Genomic DNA, 24,816 nt, shown 5'->3' with positions numbered 1-24,816 from the left:
TGTTTCCAAATTGTTTAGTGTTAGCTGTTTACTTTTTTTTGTTTGTTTGTTTAAGACGGAGTCTCACTGTGTCACCCAGGCTAGAGTGCAGTGGTGCGATCTCAGCTCACTGCAATCTCCACCTCCCAGGCTCAAGTGATTCTTCTGACTCAGCCTTCCTAGTAGCTGGGACTGCAGACATGTGCCACCACACCTAGCTAACTTTTTTTTTTTTTTTTTTTTTGGTAGAAATGGGGTTTTACAATGTTGGCCAGGCTGGTCTCGAACTCCTGAGCTCAAGTGATCTGTCTACCTTGGCCTCCTAAAGTGCTGGGATTACAGGTGAGAGCCACCACACCTTGTCAATCTTTCCTTCAAAAAAAAAAAAAAAGCCCATCATATGCATAATTACAACAGAATATTGAGTGCTGATTATATAGTTTTTATTTTTGTGTTACTATCATAGTAGTTAACAATTTATCATATTTTTATAGGTAAGTAGCTGGAAATAGTATTTATTTTAAAAAGTATCAGGCTAAGGTATTTTCTATTTTTCTTTTACTTTTTTTTTTTTTGAGTTGGGGTCTTACTCTGTTGTCCAGATGGGAATGCAGTGGTGTAATCATGACTCACTGTAGCCTGGACATCCTGGATTCAAGTGTTCTTCTCACCTCAACTTCTGAGTAGCTGGGACTGCAGGCATGTGCTACCACATCTGGCTACTTTTTTTGAGTTTTGGTAGAGATGAGCTCTTACTATGTTGCCCAGGCTGGTCTCTAACTCTTGAGTTCAAGCGATTCTGCCTCAGCCTTTCAAAATCCTGAGATTACAGACATGAGCCACTGTTCCTGGCCTAGCTAATTTTTAAGCTTTTTTGTATAGATGGGGTTTCCTTATGTTGCCCAGGCTTGTTTCAAACTCCTGGGCTCAAGCGATCTTTCTGCCTTGGCTTCCCAAAGGGATTACAGATATGAGCCACCACGCATGGCTTTAGGTATTTTCTGACACGTTAAATGTAAATATTTTAAGTAGGAGGAGCTATACATTTTCTTCCTCTTAAGTGGTTGGAAGGTAATAGATAGTGCTTAACCTCACAGAGCTCTGTGTGACATAGTTTGTGGCTGCTTTTTTTTTTTTATTTTTTGAGACACGATCTGACTCTTTTAGAATGGAGGGCAGTGGCATGGTCGTACCTCAGTGCAGCCTTGACCTCTCGGGTTCACGCGATCTTCCTGCTTCAGCCTCCCAAAGTGCTGGGATTATAGGCTTGAGCCACTGTGCTTGGCCACCTATTTTGTTTTCTTAAATGGAAATTATTTTTGCATAATTAAAATTTGCATTAAAAATTGTTTTAAAAACTTGATAAAATTATCTCCTTAAAGATATTTGAGAATGGTTAGTGGTTATATGCTGTTATTTTATTAATGTGACTTGTTTCTGCCTTGTGATCATAAAACCAGCTGAAATTTGTGACTGTTAATGTTAAATAAAAATTTAGAGATGAAATGCTGTTCTGTTTTTGATAATAAAATAATTTTTTAAAATACAAATTTCTGCATAGAGTACCGTAGGGTCATTTACGTCCTTACAATTTCTTTATAGTCCCTTTATCTTCAGCATAGGCATTTCACTATTCTCAGGCTTTATCTCTTCCTCCCCAGCATTAGTAAGACCATTTCTCCTCCTATTCCTATTTGTATATTACACAGTATAATTAAAGGTGTAGAAACTGTTGAGTTCTTGACTGGCTTGTCAGAATACTAAACAGACCTAGGCTGACTTCATCTCTTCCTTGGCTGGTAGACTTCTTTTGTCTTATCCGTGGATAGTACATGAATCTTGATTTGCTCTTTCATAAACTGCCTTTGCTGACAGGATTAAGTGTGGATAGTGAAGCGAGAATGCACCCTCACTTACCACAAGGTAAGTAAATAATAGTTCCTTACAGGAGAGCAGCCACAGCACATTTCATGTAAGTGCAATGGAAGGAAATTACCGTGCCCTATCATTCTTCACGCTGGGGCGCTGTTGGCTCACTTCTAGGCCAGAAGTTCTCTAGCATAGCTTTATTGTAGTTCAAAAGATTTCTGATCACCTTGCTAGCTGCTAAATTAGTTATTGAAGATAACATTTTAAAGCAATATTATGCAAAAATAATTTCCATTTAAGAAATTAGAGGGTGATTATTACACAAATCAAAAACAAATAGTGGGAAGCTTATAGTTTTCAACAAATGATACTGAGAAAATAGGGTATTTGGTAAAAAATAAAAAAACTTCAATATATAGTCCTCATCATGTGATGAGTTAAATTCTAGATGAGGAAAATAGTTATACTAAGACACATTTTAAAACTAAATCAAAATATATATAATTATTATGTAATTATTTAATTCCATAATGGCTTTTCTGTGCCTAAAATAAGTGATGTACTTGTATGGATCAGTAGGAAAATACACTAACACATTTGAAAAATAGGCAAAGGATATGATAATTTTCAGAAAATTATGCTACAGTGCTCTCTAATTTTAACACCAATCAGTGGAGTATGTTTATGATAGTAAGATACCCCTTTTCAAGGTTTCTGGAAAAGTTGCACGGTAGCATTTGCTAGGATATTATGAACCTTATTAGGAAGCAAATTTTAGTAAATTTTGAGTATATGGAGTATTTACTCTCAATGTTTTTTTTTTTTTTTCTTTTGGACTCTCATGTCTCTGATTCTTTTGAGAAAGTCATTCAAGATGTACATATTTTGTTTCCATTTATTACAGTAGTGTTCTTTTTAAGAGGGAAAATTGGAATAACTGGCCTTTGAAATAATGTTAGCACTAAATGAATTATGGTATATACATAAAATGGAATACTATATACTCTATAATATTTTTAAAGAATATTTAATCCTAGAAATATACTTAGTAAAAGTCAGTGAGTACTCACCTAAATGTGATTCTGGCTATGTGTAGATGTGGGAATACTTCTGGAGGAAGGAATTACGTAGTGAATGCCGTAACGTGAGTTCCAAACCCCTCTTTGAATACTGATGGCACTAATTTCCCCAGCTGCTGTAAGTGTTTGAGTCACCTTGCCCACCCTTGCCCCAAGGAGGGCCACGTTGGCTTCTGAGCTCATGGTGCAGCTGCATCCCTGTTCATTCCTGCGTGCCTCCCACCTCCGGGGTGCTGTTACTGACAGTGCTCCCCAGCAAGCGTGTGTAAAATCTGTGTCTATTTTTTGGAGAATCTGACCTATAATAGATTAAAAGGCATTTCTGCATTTTTTTTCTTTTAAATTCTGTGTTGTCTTTTGTTTAAAATCAGACAAAAATTTAGGAAGAGTAGTACCTTTAAAAATGCTGTTAGATTTGTGTTAGATTTTTTAATTCATCTAGCAGAAATGGTGTTTTTAAATGTCTGCCTTTAACATGTTTGCTGTTTGTATTGTTTAAAGCACTGATCAAGTTTAAGGCCGAAGTGATCTGCATCACAGTTTACAAAACAGATGTGTTTGCCTTCAGAACTGAAGGATGGAGGACATAGTTTTTTCAGTACCAGAAAGAATATTTAAATAGATTTCATAAAATATTGTAAGCATTTTTTTTTTTTTTGACAGTGTCTTGCTCTGTCGCCAGGCTGGAGTGCAGTGGCGTGATCTTGGCTCATTGCAGCCTCCACCTCCTGAATTTGAGAGATTCCCCTGCCTCAGCCTCCTGAGTAGCTGGGACTACAGGCACACGCCACACACCCGGCTAATTTTTTGTAATTTACTAGAGTTAGGGTTTCACCATGTTGGCCAGGATGGTCTCAATCTCTTGACCTTCTGATTTGCCCCCCTCAGCCTCCCAGAGTGCTGGGATTACAGGCATGAGTCACTGTGCTAGGCCAGCATTGTATTTTTATCATTTTTTATTTTATTCTAAACCTAAATATTTATATATATGTCATTTTCTTCTAAAGCAGAATGAGGTTTAAACTATAAAAGATTCCCTCCCTCCCTCTCTCCCTCCCTTCCTTCCTTCCTTTTTTTTTTGAGACAGAGTCTCACTCTGTTGCCTAGGCTGGAGTGCAGTAGCATGGTCTTGGCTCACTACAACCTCTGCTTCCTGAGTTCAAGCGATTCTCCTGCCTCAGCCTCCTGAGTAGCTGGGATTACAGGTGTGTACCACCACACCCAGCTAATTTTTTTCTATTATTACTAGGGACGGGGTTTTACTATGTTGGTCAGGCTGGTCTCGGACCTCCAGCCACCTTGCACTCCCAAAGTGCTGGGATTATGGTTGTGAGCCACCGTGCCAGACTGAACTGTAAAGGATTTTCTGAAATGTTCATGGAGACATTTCAGAATGCTCAAAAGGAATCACAGTAGTGGTAATATGTCAGGGTAAATACTGAAGAGTTAAGAAAAATGGAAAGTGTTAATAGTATGGGGTTTCTTTCTTGGTTTTACTCTGAATTAATAAGACACATTAGAGAGAAGGAATGAAGGTAGAGAAATTTTGAATAGATTAAAAGTTCTTACTCAGATAATGAGTTCTTTTCTAAGTAAATATTTGGTGTATTGAAAACAAGAAATTCACTTTGCAAATGAGTTTGTTTAAGGAAGATGCAAAATTAAACAGTTCTCCTCAACTCACTCAGTGGAATCACCTTATCAGAATCTTCAGTGGGTTTTGTAATCCTCATTTAGAGAAGTGTTGAGCTTATTTGACATTGGAACACGGTCTTAACATTTACTATAGGATGTTAGTACTTAAGACCTTTCACAGTATGACAATTTTCCTATCTTTGTGTAACTGAACACTATCGATAAAGTTTCATGTTAACTGAGTGGTAGAGCATTTTCTTAAAAACATAGAAAGGAAACAAAAAGGTAGGGTGCCTATAGGCACAGAATACATACAGGCATACCTCATTTTTTGAGCCCTGCAGATACTGCAGTTTTTACAAATTGAAGATTTGTGGCAACGTTGTGTCAGTTAAGTCTATTGTGCCATTTTTCCAACAGTGTGTGCTTGCTTTGGTTCTCTGTGTCACATTTGGTAACTCTTTACAATATTTCAAACTTTTTCATGATTGTTATATGTACTGTGGTGACCTGAGATCAGTGAGCTTTGATGTTACTGTTGTAATTGTTTTGGGACTCCATGAACGCACCCATATGAGATGGCAAACCTAATTGTTGAATGTCGTATGTTCCCATCATTTTCTCTCCTAAGGCCTCCCTAGTCCCTGAGGCACAATATTGAAATGAGGCCAGTTAGTAGCCCTCCAGTGGCCTCTAAGTGTTCCAGTAAAAGAATAGTTGCAGGCTGCTCACTTTAAATCAAAAGCTAAAAATGATGAAGCTTAGTGAGGAAGACATGGTGGCAGCTGAGAAAGGTTGAAAGCTAGGCCAGTTTGCCAGGTGGTGGGTGCACAGGAAAAGTTATCAAAAGAGATGAGAAGTGCTGCTCCAGTGAACACACAAATGATAAAAAAGCAAAACAGCCTTATTGCTGATATGGGGAAACTTTGAGTGGTCTGGATAGAAGATCAAGCCAGCCACAATATTCCTGAAAGTCAAAGCTTAATTCAGATCAAGGCCTTAGCTCCCATTAATTCTGTGATGGCTGAGAGAGGTGAGTAAGCCACAAGAGAAAAGCTGGAAGCTAGCAGAGGTTGGTTCGTGAATTTTGAAGGAAAACACAGTCTCTATAACATAAAAGTTCAAGGTGAAGCCTCAAGTGCTTGATGTAGAAACCACGAATTCTCTAGAATATCTTGCTGAGATAATTCATGGAGATGGCTATGCTTAAGAAACAAATTTTTAATGTAGACAAAATAGCCTTATATTGGAAGATGCCATCTAAGATTTTGCTAGCTAGAGAGAATTCCATTGCTGGCTTCAAAGCTTCAAAGGACAGACTGAGACTCTTGTTAGGGGCTAATGCAGCTGGTGACTTTAATTGAAGCCAGTGTTCATTTATCATTCCAAAAATTCTAGGGCCCTTAAGAGCTGTGGTAAATCTACTCTGCATGTGCTCTGTCAGTGGAACAATAAAGCCTGGATGACAACACATCTCTTTATAGCATTGTTCACTGAATATTTTAAGCCTACTTTTGAGACCTACTGCCCAGAAAAAAAAATTCCTTTCAAAATATTACTGCTCATCAGCACTGCACCCAGTCACTCTGAGAGCCCTGATGGAGGTGTATAAGGAGATGAATATCCTTCTCATGCCTGCTAATGCAGCATCCATTATGCAGCCCATAGATCCAGGAGTAATTTCAACTTTCAAATCTTAGGATTATTACTATCTTTTTCTTTTTTGAGAAGATCGTCTCACTGTCACTCAGGCCGGAGTGCAGTGGCACAGTCACAACTCACGGAAGCCTCAATCTCTTCAGGCTCAGGTGATCCTTCCACTTCAGCCTGCTGAATAGCTGGGACCACAGGTGGTGTACCAGCCTGCCCAGCTAATTTTTGTATTTTTTTGTAGAGGTGTTTCATTTCCATGTTGCCTAGGCTGGTCTCAAACTTCTGGGCTCAAATGATCTGCCCACCTTGGCCTTCTTCAGAGTTTGAGATTACAGGTGTGAGCCACTGCACTCAGCCTTCAAGTTTTATTCTTTAAGAAATACACTTTGTAAGGCTGTATCTGCCACACATAGTGATTCCTCTGATGAATCTGGGCAAAGTAAATTAAAAATCTTCTAGAAAGGAGAAGGTGCCATTAGGAACATCAGGAACTAGGTGCCATTAGGAACATTTGTGATTCATGGGAATAGACCAGAATATAACAGGAATGTGGAAGAAGTTGATTCCATCCCTCATGGATAACTTTAAGGGATTCAAGATTTCAGTGGAGAAAGAAACTGCAGATGTGGTGGAACTAGCAAGTGAACCACAATTAGAAGTGGAACCTTCAGATGGGACTACACTGCTTCAATTTTATCATCAAATGTGAAGAGATAAGGAGTTGCTTCTTATGATGATCAAAGAAAGGGATCTCTGAAATGGAATCTATTCCTGGTGAAGATGCTGTGAATATTGTTGAAATGACAACAGAAGATTTAGAATATTCTGTAAACTTCATAAAGCAATGGCAGGCTTTCAGAGAACTGACTCCAATTTGGAAAGAAGTTCCACTGTGTGTAAAATGCTATTCAATAGCATGACACCACTGAGAGATCTTTCATGAAAGAAAGATTCAGTGTAACTTTTAAATGCATTCGGCAACCAACAAATTTGTGTGACTTCACTTTATACTTGCATGATCGTGGTGGTCTGGAATTGAACCTACAATATCTCCTACAGATGCATTTATGCCACTAAGGTATAAACTTGAATTTCTGTTGTCAGATTAGATTCAATTCATAATAAATTGAGATTACTAGTGAATAAAAAGTTTGTTAATTCACTAATTTTAATTCCCACTAGAATTTTAACTTCTTTAAAAAACTATCCTCTGACACTGTATCCCTCCCCCAACCTCCTGTGTTATAATCTTCCAAGCTTTTATGGTAGTAACCTATTTTTAAAATTCTGTCAATAGTGTAATTTTGAGAAATGTTAAGGCCTTGATTATGAGTGTATGTTTATTTATACTAATAATGATGTTTTGATTGTGTGTGTATCAGCTGCCCTCTGTCCCACAGATACCATAACCCTGTCAGTAGCTATGTTTATTCTCCCCATCCTGTGCTGCCTGGCTTATGTGGTTCTCCGGTGATTATAACTAAGCATTAGGGGAGTTGTCCTCAGTTGTGAGTTGTAGTCCTTGCCCATCGGTATTTGTACTTTGTTTACATTGTTAATAATTTGATACCATGAAGAATGGTTTTTGTAATCTAATTCTCAAATGCCTCTTATTTTTTTGCAATAGTGTTTTCTGAAACATAATCCATAGGTTCATGAGGCAGTTGTAGAAATTCTTCAGGAGAATTCTAAGCTCTTTTCTGGGATTTAGAGAAGTGCTGTTGAATAGAACTAAATATAATGTGAGTCATTCACATGATTTAAACTTTCTAGTTATGACATTAGAGAAGAATACAGAGAAACTTGTGAAAATCATTTTAGTGGTAACTTTAACTTAATATATCTAAAATATTTCAACATGTAATCAAAATGGAAATTATTTAGATATTTAGAATACTTTTTTGTATCAAGTTTTCAAAAGTCAGTGTGTATTGTACACTTACGGGACATCTGAGTTTGGACTGGTCACATTCCAAGTGTCACATGTGTTTAGTGGCTATTGTGCTGGATTTTGTAAGTCTAGAATTTATTTTCTGATGATAATCTTCCCGTGTTTAAATTTGTAGCCAATAAATTGCTCATATTTTAGGTTTTTATTTTAAAAGCACTCTTTAAAATCTTCCCCATACTTTTTTTTTTTTTTTTTTTTTTTTTAAAAACAGGGTCTCTTTTTGCAACCCGGGCTGGAGTGTACTGGTGCAATTATAGCTCATTATAACCTTAAACTCTTGGACACAAGGAGTCCTCTTGCCTCAGCCTCCAGAGTAGCTAGGACTACAGATGTGCACTGCCATACCTAACTAATTTTATTTATCTTTTTTGTAGGGATGGGTTTTTCATATGTTGCTTAAGCTGGTCTTTAACTCCTGGGCTCAAACAATTCTGCCTCAGCCTCCCAAAGTGGTGGAATTATAGGTGTGAGCCACCTCACATGACGTATTACTTGTTTGTATAACAAATCACACATTTTAGAATACAGGAAAAATTATTTTTACTAAAAGCCAAATAAAAAGATAATAGATAATGGCCATGCACCTTTTTATTATTTTTTGCAGGTGTTGAAGAAGAAGAAAAGGTTGCAAAGATGTGTAAAATGAAGTCTGCAATCCAGGTGTATCAGATGGTGTAGATGCTGTAGAAATGGCAACCCTCGGAAAAACAGTTGAGGACTTTTTCTGCTTTTGCTATGGTAAAAGCAATATACTTAAATTTTTTAAAAGATACATGATGTAATAGTGGTATGCCATTGATTTAACAGTCATGTAACACACATTTTCACAAACTGAATGAATGAGGAATAACCTTACTTTCCACTTCCATTTTGTTTTTTATTTATTTATTTGTTTATTTATTTATTTATTTATTTTTTATTATTATTATACTTTAAGTTCTAGGGTACATGTGCACAACGTGCAGGTTTGTTACATATGTATACTTGTACCATGTTGCTGTGCTGCACCCATCAACTCGTCAGCACCCACCAACTCATCATTTACATCAGGTATAACTCCCAATGCAATCCTCTCCCCTCCCTCCTTCCCATGATAGGCCCCATTGTGTGATGTTCCCCTTCCCGAGTCCAAGTGATCTCATTGTTCAGTTCCCACCTATGAGTGAGAACATGCAGTGTTTGGTTTTCTGTTCTTGTGATAGTTTGCTAAGAATGATGGTTTCCAGCTGCATCCATGTCCCTACAAAGGACACAAACTCATCCTTTTTTATGGCTGCATAGTATTCCATGGTGTATATGTGCCACATTTTCTTAATCCAGTCTGTCACATGGACATTTGGGTTGATTCCAAGTCTTTGCTGTTGTGAATAGTGCCGCAATAAACATACATGTGCATGTGTCTTTATAGCAGCATGATTTATAATCCTTTGGGTATATACCCAGTAATGGGATGGCTGGGTCATATGGTACATCTAGTTCTAGATCCTTGAGGAATCGCCATACTGTTTTCCATAATGGTTGAACTGGTTTACAATCCCACCAACAGTGTAAAAGTGTTCCTATTTCTCCACATCCTCTCCAGCACCTGTTGTTTCCTGACTTTTTAATGATCGCCATTCTAACAGGTGAGAGATGCTATCTCATTGTGGTTTTGATTTGCATTTCTCTGATGGCCAGTGATGATGAGCATTTTTTCATGTGTCTGTTGGCTGTATGAATGTCTTCTTTTGAGAAATGTCTGTTCATATCCTTTGCCCACTTTTCGATGGGGTTGTTTGTTTTTTTCTTGTAAATTTGTTTGAGTTCTTTGTAGGTTCTTGATATTAGCCCTTTGTCAGATGAGTAGATTGCAAAAATTTTCTCCCATTCTGTAGGTTGCCTGTTCACTCTGATGGTAGTTTCTTTTGCTGTGCAGAAGCTCTTTAGTTTAATGAGATCCCATTTGTCAATTTTGGCTTTTGCTGCCGTTGCTTTTGGTGTTTTAGACATGAAGTCTTTGCCCATGCCTATGTCCTGAATGGTACTACCTAGGTTTTCCTCTAGGGTTTTTATGGTATTAGGTCTAACATTTAAGTCTCTAATCCATCTTGAATTAATTTTCGTATAAGGAGTAAGGAAAGGATCCAGTTTCAGCTTTCTACTTATGGCTAGCCAATTTTCCCAGCACCATTTATTAAATAGGGAATCCTTTCTCCATTTCTTGTTTCTCTCAGGTTTGTCAAAGATCAGATGGCTGTAGATGTGCGGTATTATTTCTGAGGACTCTGTTCTGTTCCATTGGTCTATATCTCTGTTTTGGTACCCGTACCATGCTGTTTTGGTTACTGTAGCCTTGTAGTACAGTTTGAAGTCAGGTAGCATGATGCCTTCAGCTTTGTTCTTTTGGCTTAGGATATTCTTGGCAATGCGGGGTCTTTCTTGGTTCCATATGAACTTTAAAGCAGTTTTTTCCAATTCTGTGAAGAAAGTCATTGTTAGCTTGATGGGGATGGCATTGAATCTATAAATTACCTTGGACAGTATGGCCATTTTCACGATATTGATTCTTCCTATCCATGAGCATGGTATGTTCTTCCATTTGTTTGTGTCCTCTTTTATTTCACTGAGCAGTGGGTTGTAGTTCTCGTTGAAGAGGTCCTTTACATCCCTTGTAAGTTGGATGCCTAGGTCTTTTATTCTCCCTGAAGCAATTGTGAATGGAAATTCATTCGTGATTTGACTCTGTGTTTGTTTGTTACTGGTGTATAAGAATGCTTGTGATTTTTGCACATTGATTTTGTATCCTGAGACTTTGCTGAAGTTGCTTATCAGCTTAAGGAGATTTTGGGCTGAGACGATGGGGTTTTCTAAATATACAATCATGTCATCTGCAAGCAGGGACAATTTGACTTCTTCTTTTCCTAACTGAATACCCTTGATTTCTTTCTCTTGCCTGATTGCCCTAGCCAGAACTTTCAACACTATGTTGAATAGGAGTGGTGAGAGAGGGCATCCCTGTTTTGTGCCAGTTTTCAAAGACAATGCTTCCAGTTTTTGCCCATTCAGTATATTAGCTGTGGGTTTGTCTTAAATAGCTCTTATTATTGTGAGATATGTTCCATCAATACCGAATTTATTGAGTGTTTTTAGCATGTAGGGCTGTTGAATTTTGTCAAAGGCCTTTTCTGCATCATCTATTGAGATAATCATGTGGTTTTCGTCTTTGGTTCTGTTTATATGCTGGATTATGTTTTATTGACTTGCATATGTTGAACCAGCCTTGCATCCCAGGGATGAAGCCCACTTGATCATGGTGGATAAGCTTTTTGATGTGCTGCTGGATTCGGTTTGCCAGTATTTTATTGAGGATTTTTGCATCGATGTTCATCAGGGATATTGATCTAAAATTCTCTTTTTTTGTTTTGTCTCTGCCAGGCTTTGGTATCAGGATGATGTTGGCCTCATAAAATGAGTTAGGGAGGATTCCTTTTTTTTCTATTGATTGGAATAGTTTCAGAAGGGATGGTATCAGCTCCTCCTTGTACCTCTGGTAGAATTCGGCTGTGAATCTGTCTGGTCCTGGACTTTTTTGGTTGGTAGGCTATTAATTATTGCCTCAATTTCAGAGCCTGCTATTGGTCTGTTCAGGGATTCAACTTCTTCCTGGTTTAGTCTTGGGAGAGTGTTTAAGTGTCTAGGAAATTATCCGTTTCTTCTACGTTTTCTAGATTATTTGCGTAGAGGTGTTTATAGTATTCTCTGATGGTACTTTGTATTTCTGTGGGGTCAGTGGTGATATCCCTTTTATCATTTTTTATTGCATCTATTTGATTCTTCTCTCTTTTCTTCTTTATTAGTCTTGCTAGCCGTCTATCCATTTTGTTGATCTTTTCAAAAAACCATCTCCTGGATTCATTGATCTTTTCGGAGGTTTTTTGTGTCTCTATCTCCTTCAGTTCTGCTCTGATCTTAGTTATTTCTTGCCTTCTGCTAGCTTTTGAATGTGTTTGCTCTTGCTTCTCTAGTTCTTTTAATTGTGATGTTAGAGTGTGAATTTTAGATCTTTCCAGCTTTCTCTTGTGGGCATTTAGTGCTATAAATTTCCCTCTACACACTGCTTTAAATGTGTCCCAGTGATTCTGGTATGTTGTATCTTTGTTCTCATTGGTTTCAAAGAACATCTTTATTTCTGCCTTCATTTAGTTATGTACCCAGTAGTCATTCAGGAGCAGGTTGTTCAGTTTCCCTGTAGTTGAGCGGTTTTGATTGATTTTCTTAGTCCTGAGTTCTAGTTTGATTGCACTGTGGTTTGAGAGACAGTGTGTTATAATTTCTGTTCTTGTACATTTGCTGAGGAGTGCTTTACTTCCAACTCTGTGGTCAATTTTTGAATAAGTGCAATGTGGTGCTGAGAAGAATGTATATTCTGTTGATTTGGGATGGAGAGTTCTGTAGATGTCTACTAGGTGCACTTGATGCAGAGTTGAGTTCATTTCCTGGATATACTTGTTAACATTCTGTGTCGTTGATCTGTCTAATGTTGACAGTGGGGTGTTGAAGTCTCCCATTAGTATTGTATGGGAGTCTAAGTCTCTTTGTAAGTCTCTAAGGACTTGCTTTATGAATCTGGGTGCTCCTGTATTGGGCGCATATATATATATAGGATAGTTAGCTCTTCCTGTTGAATTGATCCCTTTACCATTATGTAATGGCCTTCTTTGTCTCTTTTGATCTTTGATGGTTTAAAGTCTGTTTTATCAGAGACTAGGATTGCAACCCCTGCTTTGTTTTGTTCTCCATTTGCTTGGTAGATCTTCCTCCATCCCTTTATTTTGAGCCTCTGTGTGTCTCTGCATGTGAGATGGGTCTCCTGAATACAGCAAACTGATGGGTCTGGACTCTTTATCCAATTTGCCAGTCTATATCTTTTAATTTGACCATTTAGTCCATTTACATTTAAGGTTAATATTGTTATGTGTGAACTTGATCCTGTCATTGTGATATTAGCTGGTGATTTTGCTTGTTAGTTGATGCAGTTTCTTCCTAGCATCGATGGTCTTTACATTTTGGCATGTTTTTGCTATGGCTGGTGCCAGTTGTTCCTTTCCATGTTTAGTGCTTCCTTCAGGATCTCTTGTAGGACAGGCCTGGCGGTGATAAAATCTAAGCACTTGCTTGTCTGTAAAGGATTTTATTTCTCCTTCACTGATGAAGCTTAGTTTGGCTGGATATGAAATTCTGGGTTGAAAATTCTTTTCTTTAAGAATGTTGAATATTGGCCCCCTCTCTCTTCTGGCTTGTAAAGTTTTTGCCGAGAGATCTGCTGTTAGTCTGATGGATTTCCCTTTGTGGGTAACCCGACCTTTCTCTCTGGCTGCCCTTAACTTTTTTTCCTTCATTTCAACTTTGGTGAATCTGACAATTATGTGTCTTGGTGTTGCCCTTCTCGAGGAGTATCTTTGTGGCATTCTCTGTATTTCCTGAATTTGGATGTTGGCCTGCCTTACTAGGTTGGGGAAGTTCTCTTGGATGATATCCTGCAGAGTGTTTTCCAACTTGGTTCTGTTTTCCCCCTCACTTTCAGGCACCCCAATCAGATGTAGATTTGGTCTTTTCACGTAATCCCATATTTCTTGGAGGCTTTGTTCATTTCTGTTTCCTTTTTTTTCTCTAGACTTCTCGCTTCATTTCAATCATTTGATCTTCAATCATTGATACTCTTTCTTCCAGTTGATCGAGTTGGTTACTGAAGCTGGTGCATTTGTCACGTATTTCACATGTCATGGTTTTTATCTCTGTCAGCTCGTTTATGGCCTTCTCTGCATTGATCATTCTAGGTATCCATTCTTCCATTATTTTTTCAAGATTTTTAGTTTCTTTGTGCTGGGTACGTAGTTCCTCCTTTAGCTCTGAGAAGTTTGATCGACTGAAGCCTTCTTCTCTCAACTCGTCAAAGTCACTCTCCATCCAGCTTTGATCCATTTCTGGCGATGAGCTGCGTTACTTTGGATGGGGAGATACACTCTGATTTTTTGAATTTTTTGAATTTCCAGCTTTTCTGCCCTGCTTTTTCCCCATCTTTGTGGTTTTATCTGCCTTCAGTCTTTGATGGTGGTGACGTACTCATGGGGTTTTGGTGTGGTTGTCCTTTGTTAGTTTTCCTTCTAACAGTCAGGACTTTCAGCTGTAGGTCTGTTGGAGATTCCTTGAGGTCCACTCCAGACCCTGTTTGCCTGGGTATCAGCAGCAGAGGCTGCAGAAGATAGAATGTTGCTGAACAGCGAGTGCTGCTGTCTGATTCTTACTCTGGAAGCTTCATCTCAGGGGTGTACCCAGCTGTGTGAGGTGTGAGGTGTTGGTCTGCACCTAGTCAGGGATGTCCCCCAGTTAGGCTACTCAGGGGTCAGGGACCCACTTGAGCAGGCAGACTGTCCATTCTCAGATCTCAACCGCAGTGCTGGAGATCCACTGCTCTCTTAAAAGCTGTCAGACAGGGTCATTAACATCTGCAGAGGTTTCTGCTGCCCTTTTTTTTTTTTTTTTTTTTGCTATGCCCTGTCCCCAGAGGTGGAGTCTACAGAGACAGGCACACCTCCTCGAGCTGTGGTGGGCTCCACCCAGTTCAAGCTTCCTGGCTGCTTTGTTTACCTACTTAAGCCTCAGCAATGGCGGACGCCCCTCCCCCAGCCTTGCTGCCGCCTTGCAGTTAGATCTCAGACTGCTGTGCTAGCAATGAGGGAGGGTCCGTGGGCATGGGACCCTCCTGGCCAGGTGTGGGATATAATCTCCTGGTGTGCAGTTTGCTAAGACCCTTGGTGAAGCGCAGTATTAGGGTGGGGGTTACCCGATTTTCCAGGTGTTGTGTGTCTCAGTTTCTAATGGGATTCCCTTCCCCCTTGCACTTCCCAGGTCGCCCTGCTTCAGCTCTCGCTGATTGGGCTGCAGTAGCTGACCAGCACCGATTGTCCAGCACTTCCCAGTGAGACAACCCCAGTACCTCAGTTGAAAATGCAGAAATCACCCGTCTTCTGTGTCGCTCGTGCTGGGAGCTGGAGGCTGGAGCTGTTCTTATTCGGCCATTTTGCTCGCACCAATTTTGTTTTTTAATCTTACCATTTAATGACGTTTATCTTCCTTTCACCTCCTCCAGGGAAAGTTTAGAAAAATCCACAGTGGTACCTGTACCATATGAGAAGATGCTATGAGACCAGTCAGCTGTGGTAGTATAGGGGCTTCCAGAAGATGTTGCCTTTAAACACCCTGAGAATTACTATCTTGCAGCCCTAAAATAGATTTTGGAGAACACAGCAGGGATTTCATTTATAATTAAGAGGTGAGGTGCTTTTCCCTTCATGCCCATCAATGGTTTATTCATATAAATTTAAATATTCAGCTTATGTTAAATTCTTGGTTAGCAAAAGTCATTTAAATTTATGCTGTTAATCATTCTGTGTATTCATGTTTAGTTTTATTATGTTTTGTTTTATTGCAGACCTTTCTTAGGGCCAAAGAAACATCTAGGTTAATGATTGCTTTCCTTCCTTGATGGCTGGCTTCATAATCCCGTTTTGCTAGATTTCAATACACGTTAGTGGTGTCTCTTTTATTTTCTTTGAGAATACGATGTAAGACATTTTCAGATGGGCTGCTTAGATGTTTACATAATCCAAGAAAGGTTCGTTGAGCTGAAATAGTAGAGACTTATTTTTTGTTTTCAGCTCTATTTGTTGTTTTCTATGTAAGATCATAGATCTGCCCTCACTTGCCAGCATTACGAGTAGGATTAATTGACCTAATGTCACTGAATAAGCAAGGCATTATTGGGCACAGCATTGGGTGAGGAGGGGATACATAACTCTATATAAGCATTATGACTTTGGAGTGCTGGGAGTCTAATGGAAGAGAGAAAAGTTCATAAAATGACCATGGCAACAGCCTCACATCCCTACTGTAAGAATAGTTCTGAGAAAGTGCTGCGATGTTCATTAGAGGTTGGATTCCTTTATAGTTCAGGAAGTTTCATGAGGAGAGGGAATTTAGATGAGCCCTTGGAGGATGAGAAGGATTTCAACTTCCTTTAGGGAAGTCTAGACATTTCATTTGAAGAGAAAAAATGATTAAGAGTGGTAACCTTTGGAGCCAGAATTTTTTTAGACTTTTCAAAGTAAATAACCAGTATCATTGGCATACTCGTTACAACGTAAGGATGAAAGGGAAAATAGTATGTACATAAACACACCCAGTTTGTTTTCTGTTTACCTTTGTTTTATTCTCATTGTGGTGAAAAGGTTAATTTTTAGCACCTTTATGGAGGTATAATTGATGCACTATAAAATTCACCTGTCTCAAGTATATAATTCACTGATAGTAAATTTACAGTCTTAAAATTTTTTAGAAAGATTTCACAGACATCACAATCTAATTTTAGGATGCTTTCATTATCCCTATCTCTGTTATTTCATGAATTATGGTGTAGAAATGGAATACATACTGTGTTTACTATTGAAATTAGCTTTCTTCACTGAGCATAATTCACTTAACACTCATTGGGCTTGTTGAGTGTATCAGTAGTTACTTTTTATTGCTGAGCATTAAGTATTCTATTATATGAACATACTATCTGTTTATCCAATCATCACTTGATAGATATTTCTGTTTTTTTCATTTTCTGCTATTAAGAATAACGCTACAGTGAATGTATTTTAACAAGTTTTTGTCTGGACGTATACCTTAGTATCTCTTATATATATATACCTAGGAGAGTAATTACTAAGAAGTGGATAAATTTACACTGAACTGTTAAGAAACTGACCAGCTGTTTTCCAGAGTGGCTGTACTGTTTTCTAGTCTCTCAGCACATTATGAAGGTTCCAGTTTCTTTACGTTGCTGCCAACTTACTGTCTTCTTGATGTGAGCCATCGTAATAGGTATGAAATGGTATCTCATTTTGGTATGATGTTTTTATTTTTCTAGTGACTGCTAATGTTGTGTTATCTTTTAGTTGTTTTGGATTTTTTTTGGATTTTTTTTGTTTTTTTGAGACAGGGTCTCACTATGTCACTCAGGCTGGAGTGCAGTGGCATGATCTGGGCTCAGTGCATCCTCAACCTCCCTGGCTCAGGTGATCTTCCTGCCTAAGCTCTGGAGTAGCTGGGACTACAAGTGTACACCATTATACCTGGCTAATTTTTAAATATTTTTTGGTAGAGATGGGGTTTCCACACGGTGCCCAGACTGGTCTTAAACTCCTGGACTCAAGCAATCCACCCACCTATGCTTCCCAAAGTGCTGGAATTACCATTTTGTGTTACCTTTCAATGTGCTTATTCGTCATCTATATATAAAATACATATTTGGAGAAATACCTATTTAGATCTTTTTTCCATTTTAAAATTGGGTTTGTCTTTTTATTTTCAGTCATAAGATTTTTTTACATAGTCTTGATATAAGTCCCTAATTGATTGATAATTTGTTAAAAAAAATTTGTGTGCGAGCCAGTGTCACTCTTTCATGCAGGCTGTAGTGTAGGATTTGGAAATATTTTCTCCAATTCTAACAATTCTGCATTATTCTTAATATGTAATTTGTCTTCTTTGCTTGGTAGTACTTTTTGAGGCAGAAAAGTTTTTAATTTTGATAGAAACCAGTTTATTCTCTTGGCATTTGGCTTTTGACTTTATATTTAAGAAACCATTGCCTAACCCAAAGGCATGAAGATTTTATTTTATTTTATTTTACTTTTTTTGGTGACATGTCTATATAAAAAGTGTTTGGCCCTTTTAAAAATTGAGGATTTTTTTCTTGTTTTATATGTTATAAGAGTTCTTGATATATTCTGGATACAAGTCTTTTATCAGAAATAACATTCTGCACATAGTATTTCTCTCTGTGGCTAACTGTCTCACTTTCTTGGTGGTGTCCCTTCTAGCTCAAAAGTTTTGCTTTGGAGAAATTCAGTTTTTCAAGTTTTCCTTTTATTGCTATGCTCTTGGTGTTGTATCTAGAGAATCTTTGTCCAACCTAAGGTCGCAAAGGCTTAGACTTAGATTTTCTTCTTGAAGTTTATAGTTTTAGCTCTTATGTTTAGGGGTATGATCCATTGTGAGTTATTTTTCGCACATATCATGAAGTAAGGGTTTAATGTCATTGGTTTGCATGTGGTGTACCAGTAGCACCTGTCGAAAAGACCATTCCTTCTCCATTTAATTGCCATAAAACCTTTTTTAAAAATCAACTCCTGGTCTCAAGTACTCCACCCAACTCCACCTCCCAAAATTCTAGGATTATAGGCATGTATCATGTATATTCCTTTAATATGGAATTTATAGCTTACATGTTTCTTTAAGCTGTATAACTTGCCTTTAGGTTACATATGGGGTGCAAAATTTTAATCATATGAAACACAATTTTACATTGTTGACAAATAGTTGATGTCTCCGAGTTTAATCTCTTGTAGAGGAGTTTTCAATTGTGTTATATCTGAATTCTCGCTGTTGCAGATCCTGGCATTGTGGGGCTTTTAACCTTGCTTTACATGAGTTCAAACGTTACCTTATGGTTGTGTGTGGTGGTTCATGCCTGTAATCTCAGCACTTTGGGAGGCAGTGGCGTGTGGATTGCTGGAGTCAAGGAGTTAAAGACCAGCCTGGACAACATGGCAAAACCCCATCTCTACAAAAAAAAAAAAAAAAAACAAAAAACAAAAAACAAAAATTAGGTGTGGTAGTGCAAGTCTATAATCTCAGCTACTCAGAAGGCTGAGGCAAAAGGGTCGCTTGGGCCCAGGAATTGGAGGCTGCAGTGAGCTAAGATTATACCATTCCACTCCAGCCTGGACAACAGAGCAAGATTCTGTCTCTAAAAAAATAAAATAGTACATTCTTTAGTGAACTTCAGATTTCAGATTTATCCAGAAACATAGGATGATTTTATAAAAAAGCTAATTCATTTTCTCATATTGTTGAACTAACTAGAAATAATATATCATCTGGGTATCTAATGAAAAGGCAGCAGAAATCTAACATAATTGGTTGGAATATTACTTCGTCAAATGGATAAATTGCAAAATTTTCTCTTATTCTGTAGTTTATTCTGATGATAGTTTCTTCTGCTGTGCAGAAGCTGTTTAGTTTATTTAGATCCCATTTGTGAATTTTTGCTTTTTGTGTAATTGCTTTTAGAGTTTTTGTTATGAAATCTTTGTTCGTGCTTATGTTCTCAGTGGTATTGCCTAGATTTTCTTCTAGGGTTTTTATAGTTTTTGGGTATTGCATTTAAGTATTTAATCTGTCTTGAGTTAATTTTTATATAAAATGTAAGGAGGCAGTCCAGTTTCAGTTTTCTGCATATGGCTAGCCAGTTCTCCCAGCATCATTTATTAAATAGGGAATTCTTGCCTAATTGCTTGTTTTTGCCAGTTATTGAAGGTCAGATTGTTGTAGGCATGCAGTATTTTTTTTTTTTTTGAGTTCTCTATTCTGTTCCATTGATCTGTGTGTCCTTTTTCTACCAATACCATGCTGTTTTGGTTACTGTAGTCTTGTAGTATAGTTTGAAGTCAGATATGCTTCCAGGTTTGTTCTTTTTGCTTAGGATTGTCTTGGCTATTCAGGCTCTTTTTTGGCCTCATGAATTTTAAAATAGTGTGTTCAAATTCTGTGAGGATAGCATTGAATCTATAAATTATTTGTGGCAGTGTGGCCATTTTCATGACATTGATTCTTCCTGTCTATGAGCATGGATGTTTTTCTATTTGTTTGTGTCCTCTCTGATTTTTTTGAGCAGCAGTTTGTAGTTTTCCTTGAAGAGGCTTTTCAATTCCCTTGTTAGTGGCCAGATTTTTAGGTATTTTATTCTCTTTGTAGCAATTGGGAATGGAAGTTCATTCATGATTTGGCTCTCTGCTTGTCTGGTGTTGTTGTATAGGAATGTTTGTGATACTTGTACATTAATTTTGTATTCTGAGACTTTGCTGAAATAGCATTAACATTTTCTTACACAGCCATGGTCTTATCACGTCTGACCAAATTTACAATGATTTTTTTGATATGAGCTTATATGAGGCTTTTAGTCCAGTTTCCTCTCTTATCTGAACAGTATCTCATTTCCTCCTTTATCTGAAAAGTATTGCTTTAAATATGGATCTAAACAAACATGATATATTAACTTTGGTTGTTATGGCTCTTTTAATCTCAACCAGCCTTTGCTAACCTTTATTATTTTCCATTCCATGAATTCATTGTGGAATGTTTTCTTTAAAATGGTATGCTCGCTAGGTTGAAGGGGTAAAGAACCTTGGTCTCGTGTTTGCAATGTGGATGAAAGTGTAGCCTGAAATGTGCCAGTGTGCAGCAGCCAATGGAGTAGGGTTATTAGGGCCAGGAGCAGTTAGTAGCAACAGGCTGCTTCCAGGTTGTAGTTAGGTTGTGTTCTGTATTGTCTATCATGCTTTTCTTTCTCTTTTTTCTTCCTGAGGATACTGAGCAACAAAGATCAGTGTTTTGAGATTTTAGAGCTGTTAAGATTATCTTAGGATCAGGATACTTCAATCTGCCAAACTCTGGCTGTTGATGATGGGTCATTTCTGCTTGTCTTTGCTGTATTGCCTATTTCAATATTTAGTAAGTACATTTCTACAGTCTTTCCAGTTAAAAAAAATTGACATGTGCCTTGCTTTGTATTGTACTAAAATCTGATTTCAACATATAGTCTCTTGAATTGCTTTAATTTTGTTCAGTTGAAGAATTGGGGAGCACCGAAGCCAAGGCTGTCCTGTACCAACAATTTGAGGCACACCTGAACGATCTGTGTCTGGAAGGACTACCAGAAAATATTCCTTGCAGAAATCCCTCATGGCATGGAATCTCAAGGATGGAAAACATCGTTCAAGTGGGCAGTCAAATTTGTTATAAAAGGTAAGATGATAATCTGAAGAAACAAATTCAATGTGTTCAGTAGGAAAAGATTAATTTGATGAAGAAAGGCCTCTGGTTCCTCTCTCATCACAACTAATCTATATTTGATAATTAACTTTTAGATTCATTTATTAAACAAATATTTATTTAGTATAAGCATCAGATGTGCAAAATTGGGTCTAACAAGAACCCTGTGCTTGGGAGACTTCATATGAACAAAAATGCAATAGAGAATTACTGAGCATTTTGTGGGGAGAAGGTGAGGATGGCACACTGAGATCGGTCACTTGTGCATACAGAGAAGAGGGAAGGTGTTTTAAATAAGAAAATCATCTAAGTATGCTTACATATTCACATTAACTCACCTGTTCTGTGGAGAGTAAGGAGTGCCATGTCGGTGTGGTGGGACTGCATCAATAGGCTTGGGTAGCTATGTGGAGGAAGACCTCAGATTCTGTGAAAACAGTGGCAGTCACTAAATGGTCTCGAAGCAGATCCCTCTTAAAATAATTTGGTTCTGCCCTTTAGAAAGGTTATTCTGGCTTAATTTTGAAGGGTAAAAAACTGGGTAGTTTGAGTGTAGAGGGTAGAAACAGAAGGCCTCTCTCTACTTATGGAAGGAGCGTTGAAGGGTAAATGTTGCTTACTCATCGGAGTTGTGCATCTGTGTGTGTTTGTTGGGACTGAGTTACAAGGGAGAGGAAACATTTAAGATGATACAGCAAGCTGCTTCTGCCTGTGCTGCAGTACAGTTTAAGATTCAGAAACATAATTGAGCTGGTTGGGGAAAAGTGGCTTTTGCATATTTATCTTAAATGTAACATGACTTTGGAGACATCTAGGTAGTCTCACCTGAGTGACTGAAAATTGCCATTTTCAAAACAAACTCAAGTCACCAAAATGATTTTTTAACTAAAATGAAGGCAGAATGAACCATATTTAAAAATAATTGGCAATGAACAGCGGTATGAGAAAGGCCTGTGAGTTGCTTCTAAATGCTTTTTTACTAATATCAACTGTATTTTTACAGACAGGAACTTCTGACTCACAGTACAACAGAAGTTACTCAGCCAAGAACAGATACACCAGGTAAAATAGCTGTGAAATCTTTTTAAAAGCACAGATCAATAATTTCTAAGATTTTAAAAATTACTTTAATCTTTTAAAATTATGGAACTCTTCCTGCTGTAGTCTCCCCAAAAATTCTTTTGCAGAAAGTCAATACGAGCACTCCTTGATACATCAATATGAACACATGCAGTTTGGGGATAACTCAGGCTTTGAACTTAGACTAATGCCATTCAAGAGAAATACAGCATGCACCACAAATGTAAGCAACATATGTGACTTTAAATTGTCTATTTCAATTAGTAATTATTGTAAATACACAATGAAGTATTTCGCGTTCCCTATTTTACATGCACATATTCTTTGACAATTGGAGTGTCTCTCATACAGCGTGTTTCAGTTCCAAGTTAGCCACATTTTAACCACTCGTGGATAGCAGCTACCATACACATTTAGACCTTAATGTTTCTTAATATGCACCCTGCTCCTGAAATGGAAAATACTGTAACTCTCTGGTATGCACACTAATATCACAACCTAACAGGAAAGATCTAAAAAGTCTCCATTGAATGAATGACATTATTTTATTACAGCTCTAAGTTTGGCCTTATTTTTTCCCACTTTTTGTTTGCCATTAAGTAGTGTCACAGTGAGTGACCACAATTTGTAGATTGTCTACCATCTTAGGAACTTTTGTTGCCATGAACCAACAAATAGTCATATCCTGTAGTATGAAGTGTTATGTTGTCAGGCAGTAAGTGTTTGGAATCGTGTGAATTTAGTATGTGTATTAGGTTTTTAAAAATGTATGCAGTTAGTCATTCTGATGAATACTAAGGTGAACAAGGATTCTCAAGTTCGGTTTATAGGTGTATCCTAAAATACTGCTCCTTCAGCTTTCACAGTACCTTGGAGAAATTTGTTATGGTCAGTGTGCCAAGTAGATTTAGTATGTATAATGAATGGAAAGTGGTTGAGAAATTCTGTACTAGAGTAACAAAATTATCCTGTTCCAGGAGCCCTGCAGAGGAGAAGATAAAGTCAATGCTTAACTCATAGGTTAATCTACTCAGCATGCTTTTGATTTGGGCAAAGAATCAAAGTATTGAAGAAGAAAATGGGAAGTGACATTTTTTGCTCTCAGCCAACCTCCTAGCCAAGCAGCTGCTCATCCAACCTCTTAGTAAACCTCTGAGACACTCTCAGTCAGACAGTCTTTTGGCCAGCCCCACAGCCAGCCAGCCTCACGGCGAGCCTCCCATGCAGCCAGTGTTTTGAATAGCATTTTAGCAAGCCTCTTGCCCAGTGAGAAAACCTGGAACTTGGTCAGCCTTCTAGCCAGCCTTTTGGTTTAGCCTCCCATGCAGCCAGCCTCTAGGCCAGCCGCCTAACAATCCAGCCTGACACCCAGGCTCTTAGCTGGACTCAGCCTACCAGGCTCTCAGCAAGCCATTTAGCAAGAATTTAAAGCAGGCTCTCAGACAGACAGACTCTCACACAGGCTCTACGCCAGCCTCCTAGTTGGCCAACCTCTCATCCATGTTCTTGGCAAGCCTCCCAGCAAGCATCTGTTGGCTTCCTAGCCATTTAGCCTGAAGACCAGCCTCCCATGCAGCCAGCATTCCAAAAAGTGTTCCAGCAAGCCTCTCTTCCTGCCATAAAAACTGTCATTCAACCAGCTTACCATGCAGCCAGGCTGTAGGCTGGCCTCCAAAAAAATGGCCTGCCACCCAGCCTCCTAGGCCAATTCGTCTTGCCAGACACTTGGCATGCGTTTCAGGAAGCACGTGAGGCAGCCTGTCGCACAGACTCTCACACTGTCGCCCAGGCTTCCAGACAGCCAGCCTCTGATCCAGCCTTTCAGAAAGCTGCTAAGCAAATCTCCCACCCAGCCTGCTTCAAGACCAACCTCTTATGCAGCCAGCATTTTTAACAGCCATCCAGCAAGCCTCTTGCACAGCCAGACAATCTGCCACTCTGCCAGTTTCCTTGCCAGAATCTGGGTTAGCGTCCTATGCAGCCAGTCTCTAGGCCAGGCTCCTAACAAGCCAGCCTTCCATTCAACCACTTAGCCGGAATCAGCCTGCCAGGATCTCAGCAAGGCTTTTAGCAATCGTTTAAGGTAGCATATCAGATAGAAACCCTCTCACACAGGCTCTCAGCCAGCATCCTGGCGAGTCAGCCTCTCAGTAAGCCTCTAAGCCAGGCTCCCAGCAAATGATCCTCAAGATTGCCATTCCATACAGTCATCGTCTCAGCCACCCTCTTAGCAGTGCTTTCATCCATCCAGCCTAATTGCCTCTTGGCCTGCCTCCTAGCCAACCAGCCTGCTGGCCAGACTATTAACAAGCTTGTCAGCCATTGAGCCTCTCAACAAGCCAGACTTTTATTTGGCCTTTGAGCCAGACTCCACATGCCAGGCTCTCACTGTGTCTGGAGTTGGTTCCTGCAAGTGGGTTTGTGGTCTCACTAACTTAAAGAATGAAGCCCGCAGACCTTTGTGGTGAGTGTTACAGCTCTTAAAGATGGCACGGACCCAAAGAGTGAGCGGTAGCAAGGATTATTTTGAAGAGTGAAAGAACAACGCTTCCACAGCATGGAAGGGAACCTGAGTGGGTTGCTGCTGCTGGCTGGGGTGGCCACATTTTATTCCTTTTTTTGTCCCCTCCCATGTTGTGTTTCTGTTGT

General features: G+C 38.7%; 1 pseudogene; it reads left to right on the top strand.

The window, feature by feature from the left end:
- The window catches only part of LOC135964888 (general transcription factor II-I-like), a 40,015-nt pseudogene extending 24,344 nt beyond the window's left edge, over positions 1-15,671 (top strand).
- Positions 15,672-24,816: the final 9,145 nt, after the last annotated feature.

Source organism: Macaca fascicularis, chromosome 9 (assembly GCF_037993035.2).
Source record: "Macaca fascicularis isolate 582-1 chromosome 9, T2T-MFA8v1.1".
Lineage (NCBI taxonomy): Eukaryota > Metazoa > Chordata > Mammalia > Primates > Cercopithecidae > Macaca > Macaca fascicularis.
The sequence above is the reverse complement of the archived record's forward strand: the minus strand, read 5'-3'. Positions and strand labels throughout refer to the sequence as shown.